Source organism: Loxodonta africana, chromosome Y, assembly GCF_030014295.1.
Source record: "Loxodonta africana isolate mLoxAfr1 chromosome Y, mLoxAfr1.hap2, whole genome shotgun sequence".
NCBI classification, from domain to species: Eukaryota; Metazoa; Chordata; class Mammalia; order Proboscidea; family Elephantidae; genus Loxodonta; species Loxodonta africana.
The window spans coordinates 22498417-22514033 of record NC_087370.1 but is presented as its reverse complement, the minus strand read 5'-3'; the positions used below and the strand labels follow the sequence as shown (position 1 = coordinate 22514033).

At 42.5% G+C, this 15617-nt stretch overlaps 1 pseudogene; it reads right to left on the bottom strand.

Annotated features, from left to right (window-relative positions):
* LOC135229067 (zinc finger protein 709-like) lies at positions 1–15233 on the bottom strand (annotated as a pseudogene).
* Between the last annotated feature and the right edge of the window lie 384 nt (positions 15234–15617).

Genomic DNA, 15617 nt, shown 5'->3' with positions numbered 1-15617 from the left:
TTATATGTGATGTGAGGTGTGATGAACAAGGAAAGGCTTTCTCACGCTCCTTACATTCCTAAGTCCTCCACTATGAGTTTTTATATGTCTTGTGAGGGAAGAGCAAGTACGAAAGGCCTTCCCACATTCTTTACATTCATATGGCCTCTCTCCAGTATGAATTCTTCTATGTGTCATGAGGCCTGAGGACTGCCTAAAGGTTTTCCCACATTGCTTACATTCATAAGGCTTCTCTCCACTGTGAATTGTTATATGTGTGGTGAGGTTTGAGAGCTGACGAAAGGCTTTCCCACATTCCTTACATTCATAAGGCCTCTGCCCATTGTGAGTTCTTATATGGTTAGTGAGGTTCCCTGAGTGACTAAAGGCTTTCCCACATTCCTCACATTCATAAGGCCTCTCTCCACTGTGAGTTCGCATATGCAAGGTGAGGTGTGAGGGATCTGTAAAGGCTTTCCCACATTCCTTACATTCATATGGCCTCTCTCCAGTATGAATTCTTCTATGTGTCATGAGGCCTGAGGACTGCCTAAAGGCTTTCCCACATTGCTTACATTCATAAGGCTTCTCTCCACTGTGAGTTCTTATATGTGTAGTGAGGTTTGAGAGCTGATGATAGGCTTTCCCACATTCCTTACATTCATAAGGCCTCTGCCCATTGTGAGTTCTTATATGGTTAGTGAGGTTTCCTGAGTGACTAAAGGCTTTCCCACATTCCTTACATTCATATGGCCTCTCTCAAGTATGAATTCTTCTATGTGTCATGAGGCCTGAGGACTTGCTAAAGGCTTTTCCACATTGCTTACATTCATAAGGCTTCTCTCCACTGTGAATTTTTATATGTGTAGTGAGGGTTGAGAGCAGACTAAAGGCTTTCCCACATTCCTTACATTCATAAGGCCTCTGCCCAGTGTGAGTTCTTATATGCTTAGTGAGGTTTCCTGACTGACTAAAGGCTTTCCCACATTCCTCACATTCATAAGGCCTCTCTCCACTGTGAGTTCGCATATGCGAGGTGAGGTGTGAGGGATCTGTAAAGGCTTTCCCACATTCCTTACATTCATATGGCCTCTCTCCAGTATGAATTCTTCTATGTGTCATGAGGCCTGAGGACTGCCTAAAGGCTTTCCCACATTGCTTACATTCATAAGGCTTCTCTCCACTGTGAGTTCTTATATGTGAAGTGAAGTTAGAAGAATACCTAAATGTTTTCCCACATTCCTTACATTCGTAAGGCCTCTGTCCATTGTGAGTTCTTATATGTGTAATAAGGGATGAAGCCTGACTAAAGGCTTTCGCACATTCTGTACATTTATATGGCTTGTCTCCACTGTGAGTTTTTCTATCATTAGTGAGATGTGAGGAACACTTAAAGGCTTTTCCATATTCCTGACATTCATAAGGTCTTTCTCCACTTTGAATCCTTCTATGTATAATGAGGTTTGAGGATTGCCTAAAGTCTTTCCCACATTCATTACATTCATAAGGCCTCTCTCCACTGTGAGTTGTTATATGTGTAGTGAGGTATGAGGGCCAACCAAAGGCTTTCCCATGTTCCTTACATTCATAAGGCCTCTCTTCACTGTGAGTGCCTAAATGTGCAGTGAGGGCTGAGGAAAAATTAAAGGCTTTCCTAAATTCCCTACATTCATAGGGCTTATCTCTGTTATAGAAAAGGAGGGATAAAGGGTCACTAGAAGAACTTTCTTTACATTCACCCTTGTGACCTCTCACATGTGTCCAAAAGGACGAGAAACTACAGAAATCTTTCCCATACTCATTACATTTATACTGATTGTCACTAGTGAGTGTTGTCACAGGATTCTTAAGAGTTGAGATACAAATGAAATCCTTCCCACATACCTCACACTTATGGGGTTTCTTGCCACTAAGAGGTCTCATAGGAGTGGTACCACCACAGGCTTCTCTACACGCAATAAACTGACAGGCATGGTGGTTATGTGATGAGGGATCCATGATGGCTTTTTCACAGTCAGAGCATTCAAAAGGATTTACTTCTGGAGGATTTCTTTTCTGCACGGTAAGATTTGGAATCCGCCTGAAGGTTTTCCCACACGGATTGTCTTCATTTTTTTCACGGAGGTTTTCTACTGTATGAATTCTGTTAAAAACAGGCAACATGTTGTTGGAAATCAATTATTTCCACTTCACCATTACCTAACAAAGCGAACATGCAGTTTTTCGCTTGACTTCTCTCCTGTTTCATACTTCAAATCATCTAGCAGAAATAGTACCATAATCGTCACTGCTTTTCTAAAATATGAGGCTTTCTGATCATTGTGTTTAAGTGAAATATGTTTCAAATACTCAATGTCTGACACACATTTATGAAAAGGTTGTGAAAATTCTCTGAACACGTAAGTTTTCAGCAAAGTTTATACATACACAATATACGTACACATATATATATATATATATTTATATATGTATAAGCACAGATCAGGGCTTCAAACTGGTTTGTATTGCTTCAACAATTGCCCACGTAAATAACGGCAGTGTTCGCGTTGGATATCTGTTGCCCATCGGATTTCAACCTGTGTTGGGAACAAACCACAGAGCCCTGAACAAAGATGGCAGCCAATCTCACAGCTTTCAATGTGCGTCGCTGCCCACAGTACTGTCAATAATCTGATCTGCATGAATTCGAAAAAGATTCAGGAATCTGCTGCAGAACACTCAATAACAGGACTGTGACGAGCAACACACATTCAAAGCAGTGTAGTGGGACATCGTCTTTGTGCAGGGCACTGCCAACTGTTCTCTGCTCAGGTCAAAATTCCAACAGGCTATGCAATGTGTACACCATCCTTCTTTATGTTTGCAATTACTGAACTGTTCTGAAACAGTTGGAAGCCTTGGTATATACACATCAACATATGAATGTGTATTTTAACGTCATCACAACTTAGGATTTAATCCAGAAGCACCGTTTTCTCTTGTTGGAATGACACTCACCTCAAATGACTCTCTTGGTTTTTATGATCATCTTTATTACTGTGTGATTCAGAGGTTTCTCCTAACATGGAGGACCAGGTGTTATTTTTTATGTATCCCACCATTATATCTTTGCTGGGTAACTTTTCTCCATCCTTAAGGTTTCCAAAGTCTGACCCAATAATTCAAGTTGAGGTTCGCAATATGAAACAAATGGAAAGAAATTATTTGGGGAAAAAAGACCACTGTTAATAAAGACGTAGCCACATTTCACTGTTTCAGCACTTTACCAATGGTTTAGAAGCAGTTTACTAGGACATACTTCTATGAACTTTGACCGTGACGGATACATGAACAAGTGTAGTTAGAGCTAAGTAGAAATATACTGCACACGATATACATGTAACATTAAAAGAGGAAAAGGATCCGCATAACCGCAGCTGTGAAAGGATTGCTAAAGTCAGAAAAGGAAGCTCAGGTTTCTGTGAAGTTGTGTCTCTGGGAAAACAAATGTGTAGAGCTGACATGGTGCTCAGGAAGAAACGCTTATCATGAGGGAAGACAGTGAAGAGTAATGAGGAGTTCCTTGACATTGAGGCAATACTTTGCTCTTCAGGGTCTCTGAAGATAGACAGGTGTGGGTTGATTTGCAGCAAAATAATCATGTCAAACTTGTAATCAACACAGTAATACTCTACACGGTCCCCAAATACAATACTCTCTGTGCCCCAAAGTGATCCCTAAAACCAGTGCTTACATTTACAACACTTAAAGAGCCTCAAGGCTTTTAATCACAAGAGAAATGAAAACTAAGTATAATACATACTGCTTTGTGCTCACGGAAAGCCAAGATACATGAGCTCTATGGGCCAAAGGACCATGCCTCCTTTATTTAATGATTTATTCTCATTCCTCAGCCCAAATTCTGGAGTAAACTTAATGAGTAAAATAGTTTTCTTCAGTAAAGGAATAATAGAAAACCGAAAAAAAAAAAAGGAATCTGCTCTTTACCTATTGAGGCCAGGTTTCTGAAGGTTTCGATCATCACATCTCTGTAGAGTTTCCTCTGAGTAAGATCCAGCAAAGCCCACTCTTCCGGGGTAAAGACCACAGCCACGTCCTCAACAGCCACTGAGTCCTAAAACATTGACACATTCTGCATCAGCAAGGTACCATGGACTTCAGTGTGTACAAGAATGAAGGGTGAGTCTGACAGTCCTGGGGAACAGAGGATTCTTAGGGATTTGACACAAGGTTCTGTGTACTATCAAGGTCTACTCTAGGGTATGGCCATCAGCCTCGTCCCTTCACTAACTACATTCACTTCCTCACTGATTGCTTTCTGTCTCACGGACTTCCAGCACTGAAATTATCTCTCTACGGTTCGACTGTGACCAATTGCAGTCGTATTCTCCTCTCTCTTTACACTCTGGAATGGTTAGAAAACATAGCAGACATTAGAGAAATGCTCTCATTCAGATCTTCACTTCCTTGTGAACAAACAATTACCACTCCTTCCATAAGCCCTACCAGAACACACTCAACAAAACATAAAGCACCGGGTGGAGACAGGATGATGTATAGTAACTGGTAAACACTGCAGAAGGGCAGTTTTGCTTTTGTTTCTCACAACCATGAGAGGACCAGGGGCCAATTATCAACACACTGGCAACCCAAACACTGAGCTGGTCATATTTTCTTCAACTCTTGGAGATAAGCATGTGGCTGATTCAGGTCAGGAGACTCTCATTCAACAGAGAGCACCAAGGCCCAAGGTGGGAATGTGATAGGTCCACAAACACAGTCTAATGTTAGAAGATGACAAGGAGCAAAACATCTGCAGAAACAACACCACACCCTTGTGTTTGCTCAGTGAGAAAAGGTTACCATTTCCATCTGGAAACCCTGGTGGCATAGTGGTTAAGTGCTACGGCTGCTAACCAAAGGCTCGGCACTTCAAATCCGCCAGGCGCGCTTTGGAATGTCTATGGGGCAGTTCTACTCTGTCCTATACGGTCGCTAGGAGTCGGAATCAACTTGATGGCACTTGGTTTGGCTTTTGGTTGGGATGACTGTAAAACATGATGAACGTAATCAGTGTCACCAAACTATACATGTAAACGCTGTTGAATTGACAAAGATTTTGTTAGGTATAACTTCTACCACAAAAACATTAATTTTATAAGTAAGCTGAAATGCAGGTGGTTTACCGGTTAAATTGCCCATGGAGCCTAGGAAATAGACTTACACACCAGCCCTCTAGGGGCTGTGCTTCAGAATTCTCTCACATTCGCAGACCCTCGAAGGCACCTAACCATGACTACCTGAACCCTGACCACTGGAAGCCCCTGGTCTGTAAGAGTGACCTTTCTGAAACAGCAGCAGTCCGTTGGGTTCCTCGTGTCAAGAGGAGAGAAAAGGCTGCTAAAAGACGCCTTCAGTGCTGAAACAGAGAAATTTTAGAGAAAGAAGACTCCTCTTGTCAGGCGGGAAATGGTGACGTGAGCAGCCTATGACATCTCTAATCCTTCCTGGTATGATCGGATGACAGCAACTTTGAACCAGAGCCCAAAGCCAAAGGTCTCCTCCACTGCAGTGGGCGAGGTTATATATTTTAAACTCAGCAAAAACCCTGGTATCTATTATAGAATAATGATGAAATGTCCCATGTACTGAGCAACTGTGATTTTTCTTTCATGACTCTTCTAAGCAGATATTATTTCAGACAGGTCATAGCTGAGTAAAGTTAGAGATGATCATTTAATCACATCCTCAGTGTTTCCCACATGGAACTCTGCTGAGCCAGGATCACAATGCGGGTCAATTTCTCTTTAAAGTCTAAATTGCTGACAACTGCATTTCTGTCCATATGCATACAGTTTTGTTGTTATTTTTGCTGTTACCGTCCAATAACACCACAAAAAAATAAAACAAAAACCCAAACCCACTCGATGATCTGAAGTCCTCGTGGATAATAGGAAGAGGAGAAAAAGGTAAACATTCTATTCAATTCATACAACCAAGACATACTTCTCCTGGCAAAGCCCTGTGTCTCAGACAAGACTTCTTCCCTCCAGACCCTTAATTGTGGCTACATTCATTAATTAAAATTGATTCAGGTCCTACTGATACAGAGGCTAGTGCACACTGGCAAAGCAGATACAGCAATGAACAAAACGAACACCCCGATAAACATGGATACTAAATTCTCTGAGTGGGGACAGTAAATTTAAATACATAAACATGTATTTATAACTATCATGTGGCAATATGTTCTATAAAAGAATTCAGGTCTTTGAGAAGAAACCGTTCTAGAAGGAGGAAACAGCCAGAGCACAGGTCAGAAGGTGTGAAGGTGTCTTGGATGTCTTAGGAAGAGCCAAAGGCCCACGTGGCTGGAGCAGAATGCAATGCAGAGGAAAAACCGGATTAGGAATGTGGAGGGGTGATTGGGGGTCAGTGGGCTTATCATGTTCGGGGGAACTCGTTGGCAACTGAAAAGAATCTAGCTTTTAATCTTAGCGAAATGCTGAGTAATTTTACACTTTTGAGCAGTGGAGGAAACTGGTATGATACCTCTCAATCCTTTAAAGACTCAAAGTGCTCCAGTGCCTAGGGGGACTCAAGAACACTGTTCAGAGACATGGGACAAGGATGGCTCTAGAGGGTCGGGGCTCAGCCTCCACAGCCAGAGCTGCTCCGTCTTCAGATTCAGGACAGAAGACTCTGTCGTTCAACACAGAACACCAAGAACCTGGACGGGGGGAGGGGGGATATTAACACCGTGTGATGCTACCTCTGAGAGTCACATAAGGAAGGTGACACCAGGTATTCAAATCTTCAAATGCCATGTATGTAGGGATGAAGGACCCAGAGACAGTGGAGCAAGGTATTAGGGTGCCTCCTAGGGCTCAGTTCCTCAGCCTCCTCTGTCACTGTTTTCTTCACTGAAACCACAGTCCCGCAGCACACGGCTACTTCCCAACAATTCCGATCCAGCCTCACCCACATAATGCTAAGGATAACCCAGTTCTGCATAGAACTCACCATTTTCTTCTCCAGCTTCTGGGAGTCTATGGAATGACGTCTCTGACCCCAAGAAGCCACTTCCAGGAAGAGGGACAGGACTGGAAGCAGAGGCCTGGGCAGTCTGGAGGCAGATGAATAATGTTTGGTCCACACACCAGTGACAGCAATTGAAATCCTTCCTTGTGATTGATGGATGTGCCAGATGGTCGCCTGAGGTCCCCAGCTGCCTGGACTTGACTAGTTCTCCCTGCACCACACCTGAGGTCTGAAATGGAAGAAGGATGGGGAAGAAACAGTGTGGAGGAAGCAGGGAGTGACAGGCCTTTGGCCTCCTCCCAGGCTCAGGGCAATGCTCCACCCTGAGGGCCTTTACACTAAAGGCAGAACAGGCTCCAGCCCCCACAGCACACACCTGCATTCTTCAGGAAGCTCCACAGGCCTCTCCTTTCTGCAACAAGATCACACATGGAGGAATTTACCTCTCCCACAGCATGAGAAGCAACCAGGCCTGGCCAGGCTACAAAACTTGAACCTGATTTCCTCCAGGGACTTAGGGGTTCAATGTTCAAGTTGTGGGCTTACCTATGTACCTTTGTTCCTGGTGTCAGATGTCACTGTTATCTGACATTAACATGGATGAAATTTTAAGAACATACTTTTCATATATTGACAATGAACTCACCCTGGTTCATTTATTTTTAAGTTATGTGCTGTTAAAACCTTCCACTGTGCCTTTCTAAAACTTTTTCATCTCATTTATGACACTGTAATATCTGATCAGTATTTTTTCTGTTCCTTTGGAATTAACTAACATTTCTTTCTGCCCCTTGACTTGTCTCGTATTTTTTCCCCCTTCATTTTCAAACCATGAGAACACCACTCACTAAGATTTTGAGAAATCTGGGGGGATTCCTGAACACTTTTTCTTCCTGATATAGATCAACAAATAAATCAGAAAATCTTTATGCTTTCACGAAGGACTCGTCTCGTACTTCACTTCCTATTTCTTTTCACCCTGCTCCCTCTCCAGGTTGAGTCCTATTTCATTTCTTGGTCTCACTGTCAATGAATTCTCTGTTGCAAGATCTTTACACCAGTGTCTCCCCTCTACGAATTACCCTTCTTTTTTATTTTCTGTAATACAGCTCTCTAATTTTAATTCACATCATTATTTCTCGACTAGTATTTCCAGCATAAACCACGAGCTTGTTCAGTATGTGGAAAACTCAACTCCCATCCCAGAATTTCTCAATCAAAATTTGCATTTCAACCAGATCTGGGGGTTATGCACATTGACATTCAACCCTGAGAATCATTCAGTGATGTACAGGAATGAGCAGTCTATGAAGGGATGCCCTTTCATCCATCCACACCTCTATTGTATCACTGGCTATTTTCCTGATTCACAATCAATCTGCGCGTCTAGGCCTCCTCACAAAAAGTCTTCCTTAATTTGTTCATAACAAGCTCCTGCCTGACATCATTCAATCATCGTTGTCACTTCCAAATTCTATCTGTGGCATAGGAAATGCTCAGTGCCCATCAGTGGCTGTCCATAGGCCTTCCAAAAGCCCAGAGTATTCAGCACGGTTCTAAACGACCTGTTCCAATCCAGCTCACACAAACCTCACCACTCACTTGTTGTTTTCTCTGCTTTAATCATCTCCGACTTCCATCAATGAATGGATAACATTGGGTTCTCTGCTGCCTCAGGGATTTACACATTTATTTTTCCCAACTGAAATACTCTTTCCACTCCCACCCATACAAAATCGTATCAGCTCTACACAACACTCCATGTAGCTAAAAAAAAAAAACCTTTTTCTGAATCTTCACTGAGATAATTTCCCTTTTCAAGCAGTTGCACCTCACTCTCGGGTTAGGTCTTTTTAATACAGATATCACATATCCTTAGTTTTTCATTCTTTCTTTAAAACTGTCTCCCAAGCTAGACTATAAATCTATGGGCAGACACTCTGTATTTTGTCTTCTTGTTCCTTCTGGTCTTTGACACTGATCATTGAGGACACACACAGATTATTACCTGTTATATATAGTCTTCAGCAGCACTATCCAAGAGTACTTTATGTGAAGATAGACATGTTCTGTTTCTGTACAGTCCAATATGGTAGGCACTAGGCCTATGTGCCTATTCACCACAGAATATATGACTAGTGGAATGAAGGAACTCTACTTTTAGTTTTAATTACTTTTAATTGAAATAGCAACACACAGCTAATGGGCATCACACCTCAAGTGAACTCACCAGACCCTTAAGCAACCAACAGAGCAGAGAGGGCATGAAAGCTGCCAGCAGCACAATGCAGAGCTTCACAGTTTTGGGCTTGCTAAAAGTCTGTCACATAGGGAAATGGAACATTGTACTCAGTTTGCTTTTATTTGCATCATGAAGGTTAATGTCAACCTCAATTGGATTTACCTCATTCTGAAAACCTCAATGACATTTAAACATAGAAATCAGTGGGAATAACTGAGGGGACAGGAGGGGCACTTTCTGCAGAGGTGACATTTGAAGTGAGACAAGAATTATAGGAATTATTGAGTTCCTAGAGTTTAAAAGTTTTCCTCTAATCAGCAGAAATACTTGGTGCGAAGGCCCAAAGGCAGGGAAAATGTTGACATGTTTGAAAAAGATTTTTCTAAAAAGATGTCAAGAGCCTATGAAATATGAGGGTGTTCTCAATTTAAGTCAGATGTGGAGGGTCTTGCCAGAGAGGGTAAAATATGTGGATTTTTTCTGGATGTGATTGAGAGTTGGCTTGGTTTACATTGTTGATATCCGCCTCTTGCTGCTGGGTGGAGACTGTACCTTCCTCTGAAAAGAGAAATAGGAGAAGAAAGTTGAGAGCTGCCTTCCTAAGGGAGCTCCCCTCTCACGGTAGCTTGGACTGTTTCCCTGAATGCAGTGAATGAATGAAGGCTGGTGCAGCTTACCGGCTGGGAAAGCCACGTGAGAAGTAGATTTGTTCAGGTGAGATTTTAAAAGCTCTGTCTTGGACACGTTAGGTTTCAGAGCGTTACAGTCCTTAGTGTTCCAGGTGGGCTATGGGAAGGACTTGGTGTCTGAGTCCATTGGGACCCAAGAGCCTGAATCTCATCCTGTGGGCCGTCTTCTGCTGGCCACGAACAATCACACTGTGTCCTCTGAAACAGGCTGCATTCCCACTTCTGAAGCTGCAAGCTAAAGGAGAGGAAGAGCAGAGTGTTGGCATGGATGAGGCCTTTAGCAAATAATTAATGGTTCCTGGCACAGATTGTAACGTCTGACAGCGGACATTTGGTTTCTGTACTAAGGGACTAGACGAGCTTGATGCAGACCAGGGGCTGGTAATTACAGTCAACTTCTGGATGAAAAGCTTCTTTTTTTCTGCTTGACTTCAAGGCTGTGTGAAGACTTCTCCTGAGTGAAGACATCCCTTATTTTAACTGAACCACTGCTTACACTTGTACACGTTACAGTGAATTCTTTAGATCTTCGTAAACACCCAGGCATATTTGGAGGAAGCATGTGAACCTGCCTTTTTGGTAACTCAGAAAAAGGCCAACATGGAATTTCACGTGGTTTAACCTGTTTCGTTGAATAAGAAATTAAATGACTACCGTGTGTGTGTGTGAGAGAGAGAGAAAACTAATAAAATGAAGAAAGCTTTCTTCGCTGGAAAAAAAAAAAAGCTGATATTGTCATGGTATCTGAGGAGCATTTCTTAGATTCTCACCTAGGAAAACTCAGTAGTTTTGAATGAAGGCTTGAATTTGACATGAAGTAACATGACAACGGTCATGTCTCCAAAGGAAAGTCCCATCCAGAATGGGAGTACTCCTAGAATATCTATCTCTAGAGAAGGAAAATAGGAGGCACCACATTATTCAACACCATGTTGAGATTAAAAGTGCTGTTTAATGATTGGTTTTACTGTACGCATTTTTAAAGTTTTTGACTCATACAATATTTTTACAATTTAAAAAAAGAAGCACCTTTCTTTTCTCCACACACTAGCTTTCAACAATGGATTCTGAGCTACAATAGCAAAAAGCTCAAGGAATAAAAGACAAAACAGATCAATTAAGACTCTCAGCAAAGGGAAGAGACAATCTACAGAATGGGAGAAAATACACTGAAACCTGTGAGAGCTGGAATTTGACAGGATTGCCTTCTTTTTCTGGGTCTTGCAATTTTTCCGCCTTTTACACAGCGCAGCCTTGCCATTTTTTGGTCACTTCTTTAATGGAAAATATTTGAGTTTTCCTACTCTGACAGGTTTCCACCTTAGAGGTTCCAGCTTTCGCAGGTTTCACTGCATTTGGGAATCATACATGCCATAAGGGTTTAGTATCCAGGACAGAGAAAGACCTCCTAAGTGTCAGCAACAATTGTAAAATCGGGCAAAAAACTGTAGGAGACATTTCACCAAAGATGATAAGCAAATGGTCAATAAACACATGAAAAGATGATGAATGCCCTTGTCATTAGGGAAATGCAAACCCAAACCACAAGACACACCACCTCATCCCTAGGAGGATGGCTACTATCAGAAACAACAAGAGTTGGGGAGAATATGAAGAAATTGCCGGAGGGTTGCAAAATGGTTCAGCCTCTGTGGAAAAGTGTGCCTGTTTTTCAAAATGTTAAACATACAAATAGCCTATGACCCAGAAATTTCCATTTATAGGAGCGCAGATGGTGCAAATGGTTAAGTACCCGCTTGCGAACCAAAAGACTGACGGTACGAATAACAACAAAAAGAGCAGATGTTGAGGCTGCTGATGAACAACCATATACCTCATGGGACGTGGTTCCTTGCTTTGGAGGTTGAGCGTTACTCTTTCATGGGACATCGCAGTTAACTGGCCTAATAACGTGTGGAGTGATTTAACCTCCTAGTTCACTGTGTGGTACCTGGGGTCTTACAAGCTGCCATCCAAGGCACAAAAGTTGGTCTGTATTCACCTGGAACAACCGAGGAAAAAGTTGAGTCAGGAAAAGGAGGAGGATAAGGAATGTGTGGTAACTGCCTCCATGAACAGCTGCCTCATTGGCCATGAGAGTAGAAGAACAGGAGAGTGCCTGGCTGCCATTACAGAATATCTTCTTCGAAACTTCTATAGCAGAATCCTGATCTAAAGAGGGAAAATGCACAACAGAATTTCAAATTCTTATGGACTCCAGGCTTCCTGGAGCCATGAAGGTTAGATGAACCCCTGAAGCTATTGCCCTGCGATCATCTTTAAACCTTAAACCAAAAATATCCGTTAGAGTCTTCTTAAAATCGAACAATAGTTTAGCTTAAGTAGTAAACAATGAGCCTTGAGCATTCTGCTCTTTAGAAAACTGTCTATGTGGGATCAAACTGACAACAGCAACTCAGAAGAGCTGACAGGAACCCTAGGGAGCACTGAGTTTATGTTAAGGGGAGAACAACTCAGAAAAGTTCAGTGAGAATGGTTGTGTGACTGGAAGAACGTAATCAATGTCGGTAAACGGTACCTGTAGAAAATGTTGAATTGGTGTATGTTTTGCTGTGTATATTCTCCACAACAAAAGTATAAAATTATGTAATTAAAGAAAACAAAAGTTGGCAGTTTCCACCCACCCCAGCGCCTCTGTGGCAAAGACGCCATCATTTGCTTTCGTTAAAATTACAGGAAAAAAACCCTACACTAGAGCTCTACTCTGTCACGTGGTCTCACCATGAGTCTAAAATTACCTCAATGATACCTAACAAGTAGATACACAAAAGGCTTGAAAGTAGGGATGCAAACAGCTATTTTTACACCAATGTTCAAACACCACTATTCAAAATAGCAAAAAAGTGTAAAAAAAAAAACCCAAATGTCCATCAACAGACGCATGGATTAAAAAAATAGAATATTATTCGGTCACAAAAAGAGATTAAGTTCTCATAAATGTTACGCCATGGATGAACCTTGAAAACACTATGCTAAGTTAAACAAGTCAGAGACAAAAGTATAAATCTTGTACAGTCCCACTTAAGTATCTGTAATAGGCAAGTATATAGAGACCAAATCGTTACTAGTGGGAGCTGGGAGAGAGGACGGGAGTTAATGCTTAAGCGACACTGACTTTCTTCTAATGGTGATGGAAAATCTTGGAAGTTGATAGAGGTGATAGTTGCACTACATGGTGAAAGCAATTAACATTGAATTCTGCATGTAAAAATGGTTGAAAAAGGAAAAAGACTTGTTATATATATTTTAACACACACAGATACCATGAAATGACAGTATTAAGAAGAAAGAAATTTAATTTCTTGGTTGGAATGTATAAGTGAAAGGAGGGAGCTTTAGATGCTGTGAGGATATTGAGAGGAAAACTGGTATTTCTAAGATTTCACACCACCCTTAAAAGAAATAAAATCATATTTCAAGAACCGCAGTGCGTAAAGAATTGGTTTTTTAAGGTAATTAGGTCTAGATCACCTTGTTAATGTGTGAAAAAAAGACTCCTTCCATACCAATATATAAATATATATGTACACACAAAACACGAACTATAATTCATAGCAACTTTAAAAAAGATTAAGCACTGGCACTCTCAATAATTTCTCCAACAGGACACTGAAATACAGACACTTGAAATTTGCTCCATAGGGTTTTCAGCGCTGTGACCTTTCAGGAGCACATAGACAGGCCTGTCTTTCAAGGCACATCTGGGTGAGTTCAATCCACCAACCTTTCCGCTAATAATCTGAACCTTTTCAGCTACCCAGGGCCGCCCTACTTCACTCTTTCACTGTGTAAAGTAATTATTATACAAGATAAGGGACCTTTTCAACACTGCAGTGTCGCTGACCCTCTAAGATCTGAAGTATATGGGTTAGTGGCATTACACGGGCCTCCCACCTTCCCTTCATTCCTAATTTTCGCCGCTCTGACTCTAGGAATATGCAGGGTTTGTGCTCCAAGAAGCCGTCGACCTTTTAAGGACTGTGCTTCTTTGGTAGCAGAAACTGTGGTTCTGAAACAGGCTGTCAGCCATACTGAAAACCCCAGTCAACACCCCTCCCCCATCCCCCCTTTGTCTTGCTAACCACAAGCTTGTTTTGAGCAGGAAGTCGCAGCAGGTACTGGCTGGGTCCATTGACTAGCCCTAGTCATGCCTTGAAGCATGCACAGATTGAGATCACATGCTTCACCTGACCCTCTCCCCACCCCAATATAGGCAGGGGAGGGCTAAAGGCAGAAGACTCCAGGTACCAAACCCAACCCCTGAGGCCACTGGAAACAAAAATCTCCCCAGCTCCCCTAGTCAGCCAGCACGTGGCCATAAGGTCACTAGACCCCAGGTGCTCCTCGTATATGCAGACAGTAAACTTGCCACTTTCTGTTACCCTTGCAATCAGTGTCCATCTTATTTCAATTTTTTTTAATAAGACAGGACCAGAACCCGAGTGGTTAGGTTACAGTTCAATTCTCAGTACCCAATCTAGCACAGACTACACACCCAGGGTGTGTGATCTCAATAAATCGTTCGTCGCCTGCATTAAGACCGTTCAGCAACATCACATTTTATATCGGACCAACTACGACCGGCTGTATGGTTTCTCACACAATCGTGATGAAAATTTCTGCCTTAACGCCCCAGGAATTCCTCGAAAGCTACCTGTATTAAATGTTTTCCTCCTGAAACTGGGATAAACATGCTCCTAAACCTACGTACTATTTCCAAGTCATGTTTGTTGATTGTTCATCAGTCCTAAATACATATACCCATTAAAGGAGGAGGTTATAGTCCTCGCCACAATCTTCATTTCCCCAGGATCACTAATACTCAACAAAAGTCCTGCCTGATGAAGGACAGAAAAGAAAGAGGAGCCGTTTCAGGCAGGGAGACCGTGATCACTATGCCCCTTGAAGTAACAACAGATTTGCATTTGAGTTCAGACACTGCTACTTAGCAGGTATTTGTCTACGCGCGAGGTATTAAATTTCTCCGAGATTATTAGACTTCTGTAAAACGTTACAAATCGTCGCTCCCTGGCAGTGGTGTTTGGAGGCTCAGAGAAGGTCCCTTAGACGAAGTCCTCGACCCCGTGCCCAGTCCTCCAGAAACAGCTCAGTAAACGGTAAATATACGCAGGGGCCAGCAGTGACTGAGGGCTGAGGAGCAGCTCAAGGTAACCGCGCACCTGTGTCTCCACAACACGTGGGGACGCGCCATTCAGACGCCGGGAGCGACCCGAACCCCCAGGAGGCCCGGGACCCTGCATGTCTCCGCCTTTCCTTAGCAGCACAGGTCTGCGCGGCTCCCACCACTTCACCTGTCCACGCACCGACACACACAGGCCTCCAGGAAGCAGTTGCTGCCACACACCGGAGGAGCCGGACGGACGCCGACCAAGGAGGCACACTTTCGCTTCCGGTGAGCAGGAGAAGCAGCGGGACTCCAACAGGAACACAGAAACTAGTGATTCATCTCATTCATCGGATATATGGGAAAAAGTAAAACAAAATAGCAATGAAAATATTCATGAATTTATCAAGGAAAGCAGGTGATATGGCCAGGTAGCATTCAAACCAAGGAAGCTTTGAGCATTGCATATTTGCAATTTGTTTGTCTAACAGAGCACACACGAGTAGGAAAAAAATAAGCA